Raw genomic sequence first — 20,211 nt, forward strand, 5'->3', positions numbered from 1 at the left:
TCATTGGAATATACAAGCCAAGTTCTATAATGAAAAATTCCCACTAGTATATGAAAGTGATAACATGAGAGACTCTCTACTATGAAGATCATGGTGCTACTTTGAAGCACAAGTGTGGTAAAAGGATAGTAACATTGTCCCTTCTCTCTTTTTCTCTAATTTATTTTATTTTTTTATTTGGGACTTTTCTCTTTTTTATGGCCTCTTTTCTTCTTCTTTTTTATTTCGTCCGGAGTCTCATCCCGACTTGTGGGGGAATCATAGTCTCCATCATCCGTTCCTCACTTGGGACAATGCTCTAATAATGATGATCATCACACTTCTATTTTTCTTACAACTCAATACTTAGAACAAGATATGACTCTATATGAATGCCTCCAGCGGTGTACCGAGATATGCAATGATTCATGAGTGACAAGTATGAAAGAATTATGAACGGTGGCTTTGCCACAAATACTATGTCAACTACATGATCATGCTAAGCAATATGACGATGGTGGAGTGTGTCATAAATGGAACGGTGGAAAGTTGCATGGCAATATATCTCAGAATGGCTATGGAAATGCCATAATAGGTAGGTATGGTGACTGTTTTGAGGAAGGTATATGGTTGGTGTATGATACCGGCGAAAGGTGCGCGGTATTAGAGAGGCTAGCAAAGGTGGAAGGGTGAGAGTGCGTATAATCCATGGACTCAACATTAGTCATAAAGAACTCATATACTTATTGCAAAAATCTACAAGTTATCGAAGCAAAGTATTACGTGCATGCTCCTAGGGGGATAGATTGGTAGGAAAAGACCATCGCTCGTCCCCGACCGCCACTCATAAGGAAGACAATCAATAAATAAATCATGCTCCGACTTCATCACATAACGGTTCACCATACGTGCATGCTACGAGAATCACAAGCTTCAACACAAGTATTTCTCAAATTCACAACTACTCAACTAGCATGACTTTAATATCACCATCTCCATGTCTCAAAACAATTATCAAGTATCAAACTTATCATAGTATTCAACACACTCATAAGAGAATTTTTAATATTAATCTTGCATACCAAGCATATTAGGATTTTAAGCAAATTACCATGCTATTTATGACTCTCAAAATAATCTAAGTGAATCATGAGAGATCAATAGTTTCTATAAAACAAATCCACCACCGTGCTCTAAAAGATATAAGTCAAGCACTAGAGCAAAATTATATAACTCAAAAGATATAAGTGAAGCACATAGAGTATTCTAACAAATTCTAAATCATGTATGGCTTTCTCAAAAGGTGTGTACAGCAAGGATGACTGTGGTAAACTAATAATCAAAGACGCAAATCATACAAGACGCTCCAAGCAAAACACATATCATGTGGTAAATAAAAATATAGCCCCAAGTAAAGTTACCGACAGAAGTAGACGAAAGAGGGGATGCCTTCCGGGGAATCCCCAAGCTTTGGCTTTTAGGTGTCCTTAGATTATCTTGGGGGTGCCATGGGCATCCCCAAGCTTAGGCTCTTGCCACTCCTTGTTCCATAATCCATCAAATCTTTACCCAAAACTTGAAAACTTCACAACACAAAACTTAAAGTAGAAAAATCGTGAGCTCCGTTAGCGAAAGAAAACAAAAGACCACTTCAATATATTGTAATGAACTCATTATTTATTTATATGGGTGTTATACCTACTTTATTCCAACTTCTCTATGGTTTATAAACTAATTTATTAGCCATAGATTCATCAAAATAAGCAAACAACACACGCAAAACAGAATCTGTCAAAAACAGAACAGTCTGTAGTAATCTGTAGCTAGCGCAAGATCTGGAACCCAAAAAATTCTAAAATAAATTGCTGGACGTGAGGAATTTATCCATTACTCATCTACAAAAATAATTAACTAAATATCACTTTACAAATAAAAATGACAGCAGTTCTTGTGAGCGCTAAAGTTTCTGTTTTTTACAGCAAGTTCAACAAGACTTTCCCCAAGTCTTCCCAACGGTTCTACTTGGCACAAACACTAATTAAACACAAAAAATACAACCAAAACAGAGGATAAATAATTTATTTATTACTAAGCAGGAGAAAAAATCAAGGAATAAAAATAAAATTGGGTTGCCTCCCAACAAGCGCTATCGTTTGACTCCCCTAGCTAGGCATAACAAGCAAAAATAGATCAAGGTATTGCCATCTTTGGTAAGCAATCCATAAGTGGCTCTCATAATAGATTCATAAGTTAATTTAATTTTCTTTCTAGGAAAGTGTCCCATGCCTTTCCTTAACGTAAATTGGAATCTAATATTTCCTTCCTTCATATCAATAATTGCACCAATCGTTCTAAGGAAAGGTCTACCAAGAATAATAGGACATGAAGGATTGCAATATATGTCAAGAACAATAAAATCTACGGGCACATAATTCCTATTTTCAACAATATGAACATCATTAATTCTTCCCATAGGTTTCTTAATAGTGGAATCCGCAAGGTGCAAGTTTAGAGAGCAATCATCAAAATCACGGAAACCTAACAAATCGCACAAAGTCTTTGGAATCGTGGAAACATTAGCACCCAAATCACATAAAGCATAGCATTTGTGATCTTTAATTTTAATTTTAATAGTTGGTTCCCACTCATCATAAAGTTTTCTAGGGATAGAGACTTCCAATTCAAGTTTTTCTTCATAAGATTGCATCAAGGCATCAATGATATGTTTAGTAAACGCTTTATTTTGATTATAAGCATGAGGAGAATTTAGCACGGATTGCAACAAGGAAATACAATCAATAAAAGAGCAATTTTCATAGTTAAATTCCGTGAAATCCACAATAGTGGGTTTAGCAAAATCTAGGGTTTTAATTTCTTCAATCCCACTTTTATCAAATTTAGCATCAAGATCAAAAGATTCAGAATTCTTGGAACGCCTTCTAGGTAGAGGTGGATCATATTCAGTCCCATCATTATCAAGATTCATATTGCAAAACAAAGATTTAATAGGGGACACATCAATAACTTTTAGATCTTCATCATTATTTTCATAGAAACTAGAAGAACATGCTTCTATAAAGGCATCTTTCTTAGCATGCATCCTAGTGGTTCTTTCTTTGCACTCATCAATGGAAATTATCATGGCTTTGAGAGACTCATTGATATCATGCTTAGGTGGAATAGATCTAAGTTTCAAAGAATCAACATCAAGAGCAATTCTATCAACGTTCCTAGCCAAATCATCAATCTTAAGCAATTTTTCTTCAATCATAGCATTAAAATTCTTTTGCGAAGTAATAAATTCTTTAATATTAGAATCAAAATCATAGGGCATCTTATTATAATTTCCATAAGAATAGTTGTAGGAATTACCATAATTATTAGAGGGATTACTAGGGTAAGGCCTAGGATTGAAATTTCCTCTATACACGTTGTTACCAAAATTGTTCCTACCAACAAAATTCACATCCATAGATTCATTATTATTCTCAATCAAATTAGACAAGGGCATATCATTAGGATCAGAAGAAACACTCTTATTAGCAAATAATTTCATAAGTTCATCCATATTTCCACTCAAAGCATTAATTTCTTCTATCGCATGCACCTTTTTATTAGTAGATCTTTCAGTATGCCATTGAGAATAATTAACCATAATATTATCTAGGAGTTTAGTAGCTTCTCCTAAAGTGATTTCCATAAAAGTGCCTCCCGCGACCGAATCCAAAAGATTTCTAGAAGCAAAATTCAATCTGGCATAAAATTTTTGTATAATCATCCATAAATTTAAACCATGAGTAGGGCAATTACGTATCATTAATTTCATTCTCTCCCAAGCTTGTGCAACATGTTCATGATCAAGTTGCTTAAAATTCATAATATCGTTTCTAAGAGAGATGATCTTAGCAGGAGGAAAATACTTAGAGATAAAAACATCCTTGCACTTGTTCCATGAATCAATACTATTTTTAGACAAATACGAAAACCAAGCTTTAGCATGATCTCTAAGCGAAAAAGGAAATAGCTTCAATTTAACAATATCATTGTCCACATCTTTCTTCTTTTGCATGTCACATAAATCAACGAAGCTATTTATATGGGTAGCGGCATCTTCACTAGGAAGGCCGGAGAACGGATCTTCATGACAAGATTCAACAAAGAAGTATTAATTTCACAAGATTCAGCATCGGTAAGAGGAGCAATTGGAGTGCTAATAAAATCATTGTTGTTGGTATTGGTGAAGTCACACAATTTAGTATTATCTTGAGCCATCGCGACAAACAAGCAAACTAACACACAAGCAAACAAAAAGCAAGCGGACAAAAAGGGCAAATAGAGAAAGAGAGGGAGGATAGAGAGAGAGAGAGGGGCGAATAAAACGGCAAGGGTGAATTGGGGGGAGAGGAAAACAATAGGCAAATGGCAAATAATGTAATGCGGGAGATAAGGTATGTGATGGGTACTTGGTATGTAGACTTTTGCGTAGACCTCACCGGCAACGGCGCCAGAAATCCTTCTTGCTACCTCTTTTAGCACTGCGTTGGTTTTCCCCGAAGAGGAAGGGATGATGCAGCAAAGTAGCATAAGTATTTCCCTCAGTTTTTGAGAACCAAGGTATCATTCCAGTAGGAGGCTATACGCAAGTCCCTCGTACCTGCACAAAATAAATAAATCCTCGCAACCAACGATAATAGGGGTTGTCAATCCCTATAGGGCCACTTGCGAGAGTGAGATCTGATAGATATGATAAGATAATATTTTTGGTATTTTCATGATAAAGATGCAAAGTAAAATAATGGCAAAGTAAAATAGCAAAGTAAATAACTAAGTAGTAGGAGATTGATATGATAAAGATAAACTTGGGGGCCATAGGTTTCACTAGTGGCTTTTCTCTCGAGAGCATAAGTATTCTACGGTGGGTGAACAAATTACTGTTGAGCAATTGACAGAATTGAGCATAGTTATGAGAATATATTGGTATGATCATGTATATAGGCATCACATCCGAGACAAGTAGACTGACTCCTGCCTGCATCTACTACTATTACTCCACTCATCGACCGCTATCCAGCATGCATCTAGAGTATTAAGTAAAAATAGAGTAACGCCTTAAGCAAGATGACATGATGTAGAGGAATAGACTCATGCAATATGAAGAAAACCCCATCTTGTTATCCTCGATGGCAACAATACAATACGTGCCTTGCTTGTAACGCCCCGAGGCCGAGCTGCCAGGTGTCTTCCAGTTATTCGCTGTCGTTGTCATGTCATTTGCTTGCGTTTTGCATCTTATCATGTCATCATGTGCATTGCATCATCATGTTTTAAAACTTGCATTCTTCCGGGTTCTTCGAGTTCTCTCCGTTGTCCGTTCTGAGCCCAATCACACTTGCACGCGCCCGCGGCATGTCCGAAATAGTATTTTATAAGTGGCCGGAAAATGTTCTCGGAATGGGATGAGAGTTGACTTGTGGTCTTATTATAGTGTAGATAGACCGCCTGTCAAGTTTCATCGCATTCGGAGTCCGTTTGACGCCCCAACGAATAACTATAGCGGCAGTATAGCCGGCCTAACGTCGGACGTTCTCGGTCTTCGGAAACGGTTGCCGGGTTGCATTCCCCCTCTCTCCTCTCAGTCCACACACTTGACCTTGTCCTTCTAACCCTCTCTGCAAAGTGCATCGAACCCTTCGCGCGCGTCCGAAAGTTGTCCCGGACCCGACCCGGACAGTCGTCACCGTTTGGTCCGGATCATCCCCAAACATCTACAAAACATCTCCAATTCTTTATTTGGTCTCCCAAAGCATTTTATTCTCGACCGTCCGATTACGATCAGAGGGACGATATAGTCTTACCCTAGCCTACCTACTACATACATAGCCAATGCATTTCTAGACCAAACCCTATTTTCTAGGGATCCTTCCCTATCCACTCATCGCCGCCGCCGCTCACCAAATCCCCCTCGGGGTCCATCCATCCGCAACCATAGCTCGCCACCTATCGCCACAGGGATCCCGTCGCCCTCTCCTTCACTTTCTTCTCCCTGCCTCCTTTTATTTTTCCTTCTACTTTCTCCTCCTGTTTGCCTCGTTCTCAAGATCTCCCGATCTCTCCCTGCTTGCTCTCGCAGGATGCCGCGCCAGCACCAGGGAACTGGAAGTCCGCCGCCGGTCAGGTTCCTTGCCGTCATCCGCGACCGCCGCCTCGGATCAGCTGGCGTCGCCGGGATCGCCATCAAGTCCGCCACCGACAAGCCCTGCCTCAGCCGCCTCGCCAAGTTCCGCTGCCTGCGCCGGCCTCCTTCCCACCGAGATTCGCCACCGCTGCTCTACTCGTGCATTGACCCCACGCCAAGTCCCTCTGCTTCCCTGCAGGTCGAGCGTCAAGCGCCGATGCCTCCCCTGTTGACTGGAACCCCGCCGGATCCGGTGGCGCGAAGCACCGCTGCCGCCCGAAGCTTCCTTGACCCCGTCGTCGACCAGATCCGCGTCTGCCCTGCGCCACCTTGCCTTCCTCACCTGCATCTCGCCGGATGGAGCAGCCGCTGCATCCCTACCATCGCCGCTGCTTAGTTTATGTCGAGCAGAGAATGAACGTAGCCTGCGCCTCCGCTTGCATTGCGTTGACCGCACCGCACGGACCAGGCCTCGATCTCCTCCAGGCCCAGATCCAGCCTCCCTCTTTCACGAACTGGGCCGAAGCCCATGGGTGAGGCCACCCCAAGCGCCCCCTCCTTTTTTTTCTCTTACTGCTGGGCTAGTTCAATTTCGGCCTAGTGGATGTTTTTTTTCAGCATCTGCGAATTTAGCTAATTATCCAGAGTTGGCAGTTTGCAGAAAAGCCCTCATACTTCTTTCATTTAATAACTCACAAACTATGCATCATATGTAAAAACTTAATATATGAAACTTGCTTAAAATTGTGTCTAGTTTCATAATATGTTACTTTCATCCATGTTCAAAATGTTTAAAATGCTGTTTGCATATATTTTCCCCTATGCCATGTAAAAATGATTTAATTCATAACTAAATAACCGTAACTCGGAATTTAATAAACTTTATATGTAAATGGGGTGGAAAAATTGTCTAGTTTAACATGGTGGCATCACTTTGCATGTTTGACAACCCTAAAATTGTGTTTAGGGCAGAACAGTACCAAATCCTTAAATTGCACATGAGGAGTTTCCGGACTTGTTCTTTGTCATTCCGGCCTCATTTAAACTTGCCTAGATAGGTAGTTTTCATTTGCTTCACCCTCTTGCCATGTTTAACAACATTTAATATTGTTGGGTACATAAACGAGATCGAACTAAATAACTTGAACGTGGTGTTTCGTCAATATGCAGTAGAGTTGCATATTGAGCTCCACTTAATTTGTAGGATTGCTTGTGCACTTTGCCATGCCATGCCCTCTTTAAACCGGACATGCATCATACTTGGTTGTGCATCATGCCATGTTCACGTGTTGGTTGTTTACTATGTTGTGTGCTTCTTTCCGGTGTTGCTTCTTCGGGTGGGTTCCGATAACGTCGCGTTTGTGAGGACCCGTTCGACTACGTCCGTTTGTCTTCTTCATGGACTCATTCTTCTTCCTTGCGGGATTTCAGGCAAGATGACCATACCCTCGAAATCACTTCTATCTTTGCTTGCTAGTTGCTCGCTCTTTTGCTATGCCTATGCTGCGATACCTACCACTTGCTTATCCTGCCTCCCATATTGTTAAACCAAGCCTCTAACCCACCTTGTCCTAGCACACCGTTGTTTGGCTATGTTACCGCTTTGCTCAGCCCCTCTTATAGCGTTGTTAGTTGCAGGTGAAGATTGAAGTTTGTTCCTTGTTGGAACATGGAGATGTTGTTCCTTGTTGGAACATGTTTACTTGTTGGGATATCACAATATCTCTTATTTAATTAATGCATCTATATACTTGGTAAAGGGTGGAAGGCTCGGCCTTAAGCCTGGTGTTTTGTTCCACTCTTACCGCCCTAGTTTCCGTCATATCGGTGTTATGTTCCCGGATTTTGCGTTCCTTACGCGGTTGGGTTATAATGGGAACCCCTTGACAGTTCGCCTTGAATAAAACTCCTCCAGCAATGCCCAACATTGGTTTTACCATTTGCCACCTTGCCTCTTTTTCCCTTGGGTTTCCTGGACTCAAGGGTCATCTTTTTTTAACCCCCCCGGGCCAGTGCTCCTCTGAGTGTTGGTCCGAATTGAGCTGCCTGCGGGGCCACCTCGGGGAAACTTGAGGGTTGGTTTTACTCGTAGCTAGTCTCATCTGAGTGTGCCCTGAGAACGAGATATGTGCAGCTCCTATCGGGATTTGTCGGCACATTCGGGCGGTGTTGCTGGACTTGTTTTACCATTGTCGAGATGTCTTGTAACCGGGATTCCGAGTCTGATCGGGCCTTCTCGCTAGAAGGAATATCCTTCGTTGACCGTGAGAGCTTGTGATGGGATAAGTTGGGACACCCCTGCAGGGATTTAAACTTTCAAAAGCCGTGCGCGCGGTTATGGGCAGATGGGAATTTGTTAATGTCCGGTTGTAGAAAACCTGAAGTTGACCTTAATTAAAATACATCAACCGCGTGTGTAACCGTGATGGTCTCTTCTCGGCGGAGTCCGGGAAGTGAACACGGTGTTGGAGTTATGTTTGACGTAGGTTGTTCTAGGATCACTTCTTGATCATAGATTCTCGACCGTGCTTTGCCTTCTCTTCTCGCTCTCATTTGCGTTGTTAGCCACCAAATATGCTAGTTGCTTGTTGTAGCTCCACCTCATACATTTTACCCTTCCTATAAGCTTAAATAGTCTTGATTGCGAGGGTGCGAGATTGCTGAGTCCCCGTGACTCACAGATACTTCCAAAACCAGTTTGCAAGTGCCGATGTTACCGAGCAGGTGACGCAACCAAGCTCAAGGAGGAGGTCGATGAAGATCTTGTCCTTTGTGTTGTTTCATTCTAGTTGATCAGTAGTGGAGCCCAGTTGGGGTCGATCGGGGATCTGTGTAGCATTTGGGGTAGTCTTCTTTTATTTTGGTTCCGTAGTCGGACCTTGTTTGTATCTGGATGATGTAATGCTTTATTCATGTAATTGTGTGAAGTGGCGATTGTAAGCCAACTTTGTATCTCTTTCCCTTATGTATTACATGGGTTGTGTGAAGATTACCTCACTTTCGACATTGCTTTCAATGCGGTTATGCCTCTAAGTCGTGCTTCAACACGTGGGAGATGTAGGCGCATCGAGGGCGTTACAAGTTGGTAATCAGAGCCTTCCCCGACCTTAGGAGCCCCCTGCTGGATCGAATAGTTGGCATTGTTGAGTCTAGAAAAATGTTTTGAGTCATTTAGGATTATATATATCAGAGAGTTAGGAATTCTTTTTACTCCTCAGTCCCTTCGTCGCTCTGGTGAGGCATCCTGACGTAGAGTTTTGACTCTTCTCTTCTCAAATTTCACTAAAATTTTTTTAGGATCACGCGGGTATCTTGGAATCGTTCCGATGTTTTTGTGACGAGAACATTGTTCTTGGTGCCTCCTGACATTTAGGGGTGTGGCAGTGTCCCGGGGAGTTGAGCTCCGAGGTGTTGTCGTCACAATTTTATCGTTGCAGTTCTGGAATACCTGAGATTAGTTTCGCCGACATCAAAAATCTCTTTTATGCAGTTGTTGGTGAGATAACCTCGACGCCACCCAGTACTGGGGTGGGAGTTTGGGAGTATTGCCATAACTCGTATAACGGATGCTTTTCGAAGGTGAGGTAAACGATTTCCGAAGGTTTCTTGGTTATGTGTTGAAGGATGGATACAGCTGGATGTAGGATTTGTTAGTTTTGGGTGAGATATTATGCTTCCCCTGTATCCCCTACACCTGATTGCATAACCGGAAAATTTCGGGAGTTTATAAGTGGGAATTCAAGTAGCTCTTAGGATATCTTTCCGACAGATGTATGATATGAAATTGGGGTTCGACGTCTAGTGGTCCGCCTATCCACGGTTGGTTTTACAGTGGTCTCGTTGTGTCTTAAAGAGTCCTTGGCTATGCCGACTCGGGGACGCTTCATATGTCATGTGCACTGCCTTGTACATGATAGTGCTGTACGATCGAGACCGTGTAGGCCCCACCACGAAAACTTCGGACGAAATCTCTATAATATGTTTGTTCAGGCTTATTCTGCAAGCCAACCCTTTGTTTTTGTTTTCAATTGTGGTATTCGAGTTGCTTCGAAGTTAAATGTTGATTCCATACCTTCCCTAAGCGGTGTTCTCATGTTCCTATGTGAATACTAATCCCTCTCGATAATCGAGCTTGTCATCTAAATTTCTTTTCACCGGCGTGTTTCTCTTCAAGTGGATCCGATCATTTCAACATTTGCAAGATCCAATCTCAGTTCTTTTCAACGATGTTTGTTTCATGCATCCCAAGCTGACTTTGTTTTTCCCGCCCACCCACCCTTGCTTCTTCAAGGATTCGGATTTCTTATTCAAGTATCTTTTTATTGATGGGAAGCCTCTCCATTCCTTTCCCTTCAATGTTCTTACCCGGTGTTTCTCATGAAGATTCTAACAGAGCTTCAAGTTCGTCACTCTTCACTCATTATCTTCTCCGGTGGATTCAATTCAAGCTTTTGGTGTTGATCATATCCCTTTCCTTGTTTCAATGCTTTCTCATGCCGGTGCAATTCTTAATCTTTCACCTCTCGCTATTCAATTGTTCCGGAGTGCTGAAGATATCTCAGAAGGCTTGTCTTGTCATTCAAGATCCGTTCAACCTATTTCGAGGTTGTTATCTCATTCAAGCCGTTTAACTCAACTGGTGCCATCTTCTTTTCAAGTAATCGTTCAACGGTGTTTCTTTTGAGTGGGCCCTAACCCACAGGTCCTTTTCCAGGATCTTACCTGACTCTTCCAATTTTCCCGGAGCTTCTCAAATTCTTTTCAAAGTTTGACGTAAGAATGAATTATCATCAGTCAAATGCCTTTCTCCAAGATCTTTCAATTCTTTCATCGTTGGTTCAACCTTTCTAATTTTCGTCCCGGAGCGTCTCAACGATTCTTGGTGGTGTTTCTCGTCGTCATTCTCAACACGTGAAGACCGAAGAAGAGTTTTACATCCATATCTTATCCGTTCTCTCAGAGATTCGTGGCTCTAGTTCGAGACCATCCTCTCATAATTGTTTTCGATTGTCAGAATGCTTTTCACCCATCTAAAGCATTTCAAGAGTCCTTTTCAGTTTGATTATCCGGAGTCCATCATCTCAGAGTTATTCATTCTCAGCTTTCAGCTCTCGTTCCCCAAATCTTACCGGTGCATCATTCAAATATTCTCTATTAAGTTCGTGATCTATTCGTCCTCTTGTATCTAAATTCCCTCAAGTATCTTCTTTCATTTCATAATTCTTCCCGGTGTTTCTTTATTTTTTCTTCGTTCATTTTCAATCCTTGTGGTGGTTCGTTCAAGATTTCTCTTCCTTCTTTATCATATTAATTCATTCGTTGTTTCGATTCTACCGGTGGTTCGTTGAAGACCTTCTCAAATTTACGCTATATCTCTCTTAATCCTTCCTACGAGAATATGTAGTATGCCAAATCCTTTGGTTGTCATCAATCTAATTGATGAAGGATAAGCGGAATGTAATTCTTATTCTTGTCTCATCGAAGTGAGTAATTCCTTGTTCCGGAGGTTCTTCAAATTCTCTATTTTAATTGTTTCATCTTTCTTTCCCAGAGTTCCAAGTTCTCTCAATTATTTCATCACAGAGATTCATCTAAATCATCGCAAGGCTTAACCTTGTGTTTTCAACCTCTTTTTCTCCCGTTTGATCATTCTTTTGTTACCGGAGTTCTTCATGAAGGTTCTACATGATGGTTCATCAAGGACGTAATTCGTTCTTGAGGTGTTCATTGACATTCCTTTCAGAGGAGCTCAAGCATTCCTCATCTTGCAACCCGGAGTGCAATTCTTTCTAACTTATCTTTTGAGATGGTGTTATGTCTTTCTTGATAATTTTCCTTCATGTGTCATGATGCACAAGTTATCAAGAATGAGATATTTTAAATCCATCAATCTCGTAATTGGAGTTACCTTGGGTTATATTTCACCTAAAGCCTTCCCTAAGGATTGTTGCTATCTATGGTGCTCATAAGTGACCCAAGTTCTTCTTTTACCCTTTCGGCGAATAAGCTTTCTTGTCTCCTTGTTCATATCAATCCAATTCTTCTTCCCGTGAGTGGCAGGTTGTCACCTCATAATTTGAGATGTATTCCATAAGACCATATCAAGATTATTCTTTTCGTTGTTGGTGTTCCAACAACTCCATTCGACTCTTCTCCTAAAGATGCTTTTCAAGCTCTTCTGAGGTAGAAGATGTTGTTTTCTCCTCCGTTCTTTTGATTCCATTCTTACTTTTGTTCCGGAGGCTGTATGTTGTGATTCCGTCAAGTGTCTTCTCATCTTATCAAGTTCTTATTCAATTCCTTTTCTTTTCAATCGGAGTGCTGCCCGAAATTGTTCTCCCTTGTTCCTCTTTTCTAACGGAGTGTTTTCAGCTTCGTCATCTCCGTTGTATGCTTCTCTCGAATGGCTTAACCTTTTCAAGGTTCTTTGGTCTCACTCGTTTGTCAAAGAAGCAACTTAATTTTACCTCTTCTCTTTCTCTTCCGTTTGCCCTCCGGTGCCATTCTAGATCTCGGGACGAGATCCTCTCGTAGTGGTGGAGTGTTGTAACGCCCCGAGGCCGAGGTGCCAGGTGTCTTCCAGTTATTCGCTGTCATTGTCATGTCATTTGCTTGCGTGTTGCATCTTATCATGTCATCATGTGCATTGCATCATCATGTTTTAAAACTTGCATTCGTCCGGGTTCTTCGAGTTCTCTCCGTTGTCCGTTCTGAGCCCAACCACACTTGCAGGCGCCCGCGGCATGTCCGAAATAGTATTTTATAAGTGGCCAGAAAATATTCTCAGAATGGGATGAGAGTTGACTTGTGGTCTTATTATAGTGTAGATAGACCGCCTGTCAAGTTTCATCGCATTCGGAGTCCGTTTGACGCCCCAACGAATAACTATAGCGGCAGTATAGCCGGCCTAACGTCGGACGTTTTCGGTCTCCGGAAACGGTTGCCGGGTTGCATTCCCCCTCTCTCCTCTCAGTCCGCACACTTGACCTTGTCCGTCTAACCCTCTCTGCACAGTGCATTGAACCCTTCGTGCGCGTCCGAAAGTTGACCCGGACAGTCATCACCGTTGGGTCTGGATCATCCCCAAACATCTACAAAACATCTCCAATTCTTTGTTTGGTCTCCCAAAGCATTTTATTCTCGACCGTCCGATTACGATTGGAGGGACGATATAGTCTTACCCTAGCCTACCTACTATATACATAGCCAATGCATTTCTAGACCAAACCCTATTTTCTAGGGATCCTTCCCTATCCACGCATCGCCGCCGCCGCTCACCAAATCCCCCTCGGGATCCATCCATCCCCAACAATAGCTAGCCACCTATCGCCACAAGGATCCCGTCGCCCTCTCCTTCACTTTCTTCTCCCTGCCTCCTTTTATTTTTCCTTCTACTTTCTCCTCCTGTTTGCCTCGCTCTCAAGATCTCCCGATCTCTCCCTGCTTGCTCTCGCAGGACGCCGCGCCAGCACCAGGGAACTAGAAGTCCGCCGCCGGTCAGGTTCCTCGCCGTCATCCGCGACCGCCGCCTCGGATCAGCTGGCGTCTCCGGGATCACCATCAAGTCCGCCGCCGACAAGCCCTTTCTCAGCCGCCTCGCCAAGTTCCGCTGCCTGCGCCGGCCTCCTTCCCACCGAGATTCGCCACCGCTGCTCTGCTCGTGCGTTGACCCCGCGCCAAGTCCCTCTGCTTCCCTGCAGGTCGAGCGTCAAGCGCCGCTGCCTCCCCTATTGACTGGAACCCCACCGGATCCGGTGGCGCGAAGCACCGCTGCCGCCCGAAGCTTCCTTGACCCCGTCGTCAACCAGATCCGCGTCTGCCCTGCGCCACCTTCCCTTACTCACCCACATCTCGCCGGATGGAGCAGTCGCTGCATCCCTGCCATCGCCGCTGCTTAGTTTCTGTCGAGCAGAGAACGAACGTAGCCTGCGCCTCCGCTTGCATTGCGTTGACCGCACCGCACGGACCAGGCCTCGATCTCCTCCAGACCCAGATCTAGCCTGCCTCTTTCACGAACTGGGCTGAAGCCCATGGGTGAGGCCACCCCAAGCGCCCCCTCCTTTTTTTCTCTTACTGCTGGGCCAGTTCAATTTCGGCCCAGTGGATGTTTTTTTCAGCGTCTGCGAATTTAGCTAATTATCCAGAGTTGACAGTTTGCAGAAAAGCCCTCATACTTCTTTCATTTAATAACTCACAAACTATGCATCATATGTAAAAACTTAATATATGAAACTTGCTTAAAATTGTGTCTAGTTTCATAATATGTCACTTTCATCCATGTTCAAAATGTTTAAAATGCTGTTTGCATATATTTGCCCCTATGCCATGTAAAAATGATTTAATTCATAACTAAATAACCGTAACTCGGAATTTAATAAACTTTATATGTAAATGGGGTGGAAAAATGTCTAGTTTAACATGGTGGCATCACTTTGCATGTTTGACAACCCTAAAATTGTGTTTAGGGCAGAACAGTACCAAATCCTTAAATTGCACATGAGGAGTTTCCGGACTTGTTTTTTGTCGTTCCGGCCTCATTTAAACTTGCCTAGATAGGTAGTTTTCATTTGCTTCACCCTCTTCCCATGTTTAACAACATTTAATATTGTTGGGTACATAAGCGAGATCAAACTAAATAACTTGAACGTGGTGTTTCATCAATATGCAACGGAGTTGCATATTGAGCTCCACTTAATTTGTAGGATTTCTCGTGCACTTTGCCATGCCATGCCCTCTTTAAACGGGACATGCATCATACTTGGTTGTGCATCATGCCATGTTCATGTGTTGGTTGTTTACTATGTTGTGTGCTTCTTTCCGGTGTTGCTTCTTCGGGTGGGTTCCGATAACGTCGCGTTTGTGAGGACCCGTTCGACTACGTCCGTTTGTCTTCTTCATGGACTCATTCTTCTTCCTTGCGGGATTTCAGGCAAGATGACCATACCCTCGAAATCACTTCTATATTTGCTTGCTAGTTGCTCGCTCTTTTGCTATGCCTATGCTGCGATACCTACCACTTGCTTATCATGCGTCCCATATTGTTAAACCAAGCCTCTAACCCACCTTGTCCTAGCACACCGTTGTTTGGCTATGTTACCGCTTTGCTCAGCCCCTCTTATAGCGTTGTTAGTTGCAGGTGAAGATTGAAGTTTGTTCCTTGTTGGAACATGGAGATGTTGTTCCTTGTTGGAACATGTTTACTTGTTGGGATATCACAATATCTCTTATTTAATTAATGCATCTATATACTTGGTAAAGGGTGGAAGGCTTGGCCTTATGCCTGGTGTATTGTTCCACTCTTGCCGCCCTAGTTTCCGTCATATCGGTGTTATGTTCCCGGATTTTGCGTTCCTTACGCGGTTGGGTTATAATGGGAACCCCTTGACAGTTCGCCTTGAATAAAACTCCTCCAGCAATGCCCAACATTGGTTTTACCATTCGCCACCTAGCCTCTTTTTCCCTTGGGTTTTGCGGACTCAAGGGTCATCTTTTTTTTAACCCCCCCGGGCCAGTGCTCCTCTTAGTGTTGGTCCGAACTGAGCTGCCTGCGGGGCCACCTCGGGGAAACTTGAGGGTTGGTTTTACTCGTAGCTAGTCTTATCTGAGTGTGCCCTGAGAACGAGATATGTGCAGCTCCTATCGGGATTTGTCGGCACATTCGGGCGGTGTTGCTGGACTTGTTTTACCATTGTCGAGATGTCTTGTAACCGAGATTCCGAGTCTGATCGGGCCTTCCCGCTAGAAGGAATATCCTTCGTTGACCATGAGAGATTGTGATGGGCGAAGTTGGGACACCCCTGCAGGGATTTGAACTTTCGAAAGCTGTGCCCACGGTTATGGGCAGATGGGAATTTGTTAATGTCTGGTTGTAGAAAACCTGAAGTTGACCTTAATTAAAATACATCAACCGTGTGTGTAACTGTGATGGTCTCTTCTCGGCGGAGTCCGGGAAGTGAACACGGTGTTGGAGTTATGTTTGACGTAGGTTGTTCTAGGATCACTTCTTGATCATAGATTCTCGACCGTGCTTTGCCTTCTCTTCTCGCTCTCATTTGCTTTGTTAGCCACCAAATATGCTAGTCGCTTGCTGCAGCTCCACCTCATACATTTTACCCTTCCTATAAGCTTAAATAGTCTTGATCGCGAGGGTGCGAGATTGCTGAGTCCCCGTGACTCACAGATACTTCCAAAACCAGTTTGCAGGTGCCGATGTTACCGAGCAGGTGACGCAACCAAGCTCAAGGAGGAGCTCGATGAAGATCTTGTCCTTTGTGTTGTTTCGTTCTAATTGATCAGTAGTGGAGCCCAGTTGGGGTCGATCGGGGATCTGTGTAGCATTTGGGGTAGTCTTCTTTTATTTTGGTTCCGTAGTCGGACCTTGTTTGTATCTGGATGATGTAATGCTTTATTCATGTAATTCTGTGAAGTGGCGATTGTAAGCCAACTTTGTATCTCTTTCCCTTATGTATTACATGGGTTGTGTGAAGATTACCTCACTTGCGACATTGCTTTCAATGCGGTTATGCCTCTAAGTCGTGCTTCAACACGTGGGAGATATAGCCGCATCGAGGGCGTTACATTGCTGCACTTACTGTCACCGGGAAAGGACACCGCAAGATTGAACCCAAAGCTAAGCACTTCGCCCATTGTAAGAAAGATCAATCTAGTAGGCCAAACCAAATGATAATTCGAAGAGACTTGCAAAGATAACCAATCATACATAAAAGAATTCAGAGAAGATTCAAATATTATTCATAGATAGACTTGATCATAAACCCACAATTCATCGATCTCAACAAACACACCGCAAAAAGAAGATTACATCAATAGATCTCCACAAGAGAGGGGGAGAACATTGTATTGAGATCCAAAAAGAAGAAACCATCTAGCTACTAACTATGGACCCGTAGGTCTGAACTAAACTACTTACACTTCATCGGAGAGGCTATGGTGTTGATGTAGAAGACCTTCATGATCAATGCCCCCTCCGGCGGAGCTCCGGAACAGGCCCCAAGATAGGATCTCGTGGATACAGAAATTTACAGTGGTGGAATTAGGGTTTTAGCTCCATATCTGATCATTTGGGGGTACGTGGGTATATATAGGAGGAAGAAGTACGTCGGTGGAGCAACAGGGGGCCCACGAGGGTGGAGGGCGCACCTGGGGGGGGGGCAGGCGCGCCCCCCTACCTCGTGGCCTCCTATTAGCTGGCTTGACGTAGGGTCCAAGTCTCCTGAGTTGTATTCGGTGAGAAAATCACGTTCCCGAAGGTTTCATTCTGTTTGGACTCTGTTTGATATTCCTTTTCTTCGAAACCCTAAAATAGGCAAAAAAACAGCAATTCTGGGCTGGGCCTCCGGTTAATAGGTTAGTCCCAAAAATAATATAAAAGTGGATAATAAAGCCCGATAATGTCCAAAATAGTAGATAATATAGCATGGAGCAATCAAAAATTATAGATACATCGGAGACGTATCATTGCGCGGCAAGCGCGGCCTCGAGGGCACATTCTTCGTTGCCACCTCCGGCACCTGCAAGGCCACCAACGCTTGAAAGAGTTCATGACCTTGCAGGCTGATGAGGGTGGCAGGCAACAAGGAGCCTTGGAACGTGGGCTAGAGCTGTACGGCAAGGTCGTCCGCGCGCTTCTTGATGGAGGTGAACTTGCGGATGGAGTCGACCATCATGTCGTCCATGCGAGAGGCGAAGCCGGCGTCAGCGAGGGGTACCACGCCGGCGGTCGCCAGCACCATCTAGAAACACTGCGCGGTGCGGGGCCGCAGGCCGTTGTCTTAGCTCATCTGGCAGAGCTGACTGCCGCTCGCGTCCATCGCCTCCATAGGTGCTTGTGGCTTCTGGTCACTTGGTCTTGGATTGGAGTGAGCAGTGTTGCGCAGAGACTAGGAGTAGATGGTGAGGGAGTCCTATACTAAGGGGTCCTCGGGCGTCCGACCTGTTAGCCATGGGCCGGAGTGATGGGCTATGCAGATACGAAGACCGAAGACTACACACGTGTCCGGATGGGACTCTCCTTGGTGTGGAAGGCAAGCTTGGCGACTAAATATGTAGATTCCTTTCTTTGTAACCGACCTTGTCTAAACCCTAGATCCTCTCGGTGTCTATATAAACTGGAGGACTTGGTCCGGAGGATAGACATTATCATAACCATACAAGCTAGACCTCTAGGGTTTAGCCATTACGATCTCATGGTAGATCAACTCTTGTAATACTCATATTCATCAAGATCAATCAAGTAGGACGTAGGGTATTACCTCCAAAGAGAGGGCCCGAACCTGGGTAAAACATTGTGTCCCCTGTCTCCTATTACCATCGACCTTAGACACACAGTTCGGGACCCCCTACCCGAGATCCGCCGGTTTTGACACCAACATTGGTGCTTTCATTGAGAGTTCCACTATGACGTCGACGATAGGATCGATGTCTCGCCTTGTTCTCAAGGATAATATCACCACCGGAGGAACACTGGCTCCAGGTCAAACCCTCCGGCTGGGCGGCTTTACCATGACCGCCCGTTCGTTCGTTAAGCCGACTATGACATCTCGTGTCATTGAAAAGCCCCACCCACCTGAATACAAACGCTCTCATGAGCATACATCAGCAGTCTCAGGAAACGCTCCACCACTTCTAGGCCAGATTCCTTCTTGTCAAAAACAAGATTAAAGATTGCCGTGACAAGGAAGCGATCTCTTCCGCAACAATTGCAGGGACGACGGAATCCTCAACGCCATCAACCGCCATCGCATCCTACACTTCACTGACTTGGCAACTATCGTACAGAAGTACAGCGAATGGAAAGCGCCTGGAAAACTCAAGCATCCCGTTGGGAATCATCGGTCCCCACTCAATCCCTCATTTAGGCGAAAAGGGCGCACCCTTGCAACACGCTCGGTTAAATAGTAAAGAAATACAAGTCCAGCACTGTGACGCCCCGAGACCGATGCGCCAGGTGTCTTCCAGTTATTCGCTGTCTTTGCCATGTCATTTGCTTGCATGTTGCATCTTGCCATGTCATCATCCGCATTGCATCTGCATGTTTTTGAAACTTGCATCCGTCCGGATCTTCCAGTTTCGTCTGTTGTCCGTTCTGAGCCCAAACACACTTGCACACACCCGCGGCACGTCCGAAATATTATTTTATAAGTGTCCGGAAAATGTTCTCTAAATGGGTCGAAAGTTGGCGTGTGGTGTTGTTATGTTGTCAGTAGACCGCCTACCAAGTTTCATCGCATTCAGAGCTCGTTTGATAGCCCAACCGTTAAACTATAGCGGCAATAGTAGCCGTTCTCTTGTCGGACGTTTTCGGTCTCCGGAAACAGTCGCTGGGTCTCTCTCTTCTCTTCTCTTCTCTCCTCTCAGCCCAACCCTTCTACACAGCCTGTTACCTAGCCCATCTAACCCCTCCCCTCTCGACCGGTGCGTCCGATCTCGATCGGAGGGCTCTGGAAGCCCTCCAAACCCACCAAAACCCTAGCCCCTTCCTATTTAAGCAGCCCCCTTGCCATTTTGGGCGTCCCTAGTCTAAACCTAACCCTTCCCCTCCTCCCACCTGCAGCCACCGCCCCCTCTTTGCATTCCGTGCCCGGCCACCCTTCCTCCACCACTTGGCGCCACTCCATTTGCTAGCGCCGCCTCCAGCCACCGCTCCAGCCAATCCGGGCAGGCCACGGGCCCTCCCCAGCTCCAGACCCGCCGACCCATCCGCGGCCCTCCCCCGGGCCGACGCGGGCCCAAACTGCCTGCCCAGCGCTGCCCCGCGCCCTGGCTGCATCGCCTCGGCCTCCTCTCCAACGCCGCCGCCTCGCCTCGCCGACCCGACCCCGCCGACGTGCCGCCCACCGGCGACCTCGCCCCGCGCCGGCGACCGCAGCCCTCATGCGCCTCAAGCTCCGCCGTCCTACTTCGCCTCATCGCCTCACTGGAGAACAGCGTCTTGCGCCGGCCCCGCGCCCGAAGGCCCACTTTCCTCGCTGCCGAGCTTCACCTCGCGGCCGCAGTACCCCGCCGCCCGGATCTGGCCTCCTCCGGCGGCCCACGGC

This window comes from Triticum urartu, chromosome 2A (assembly GCF_056163025.1).
Source record: "Triticum urartu cultivar PI428250 chromosome 2A, HENAU_Tu73, whole genome shotgun sequence".
Classification (NCBI taxonomy): Eukaryota; Viridiplantae; Streptophyta; class Magnoliopsida; order Poales; family Poaceae; genus Triticum; species Triticum urartu.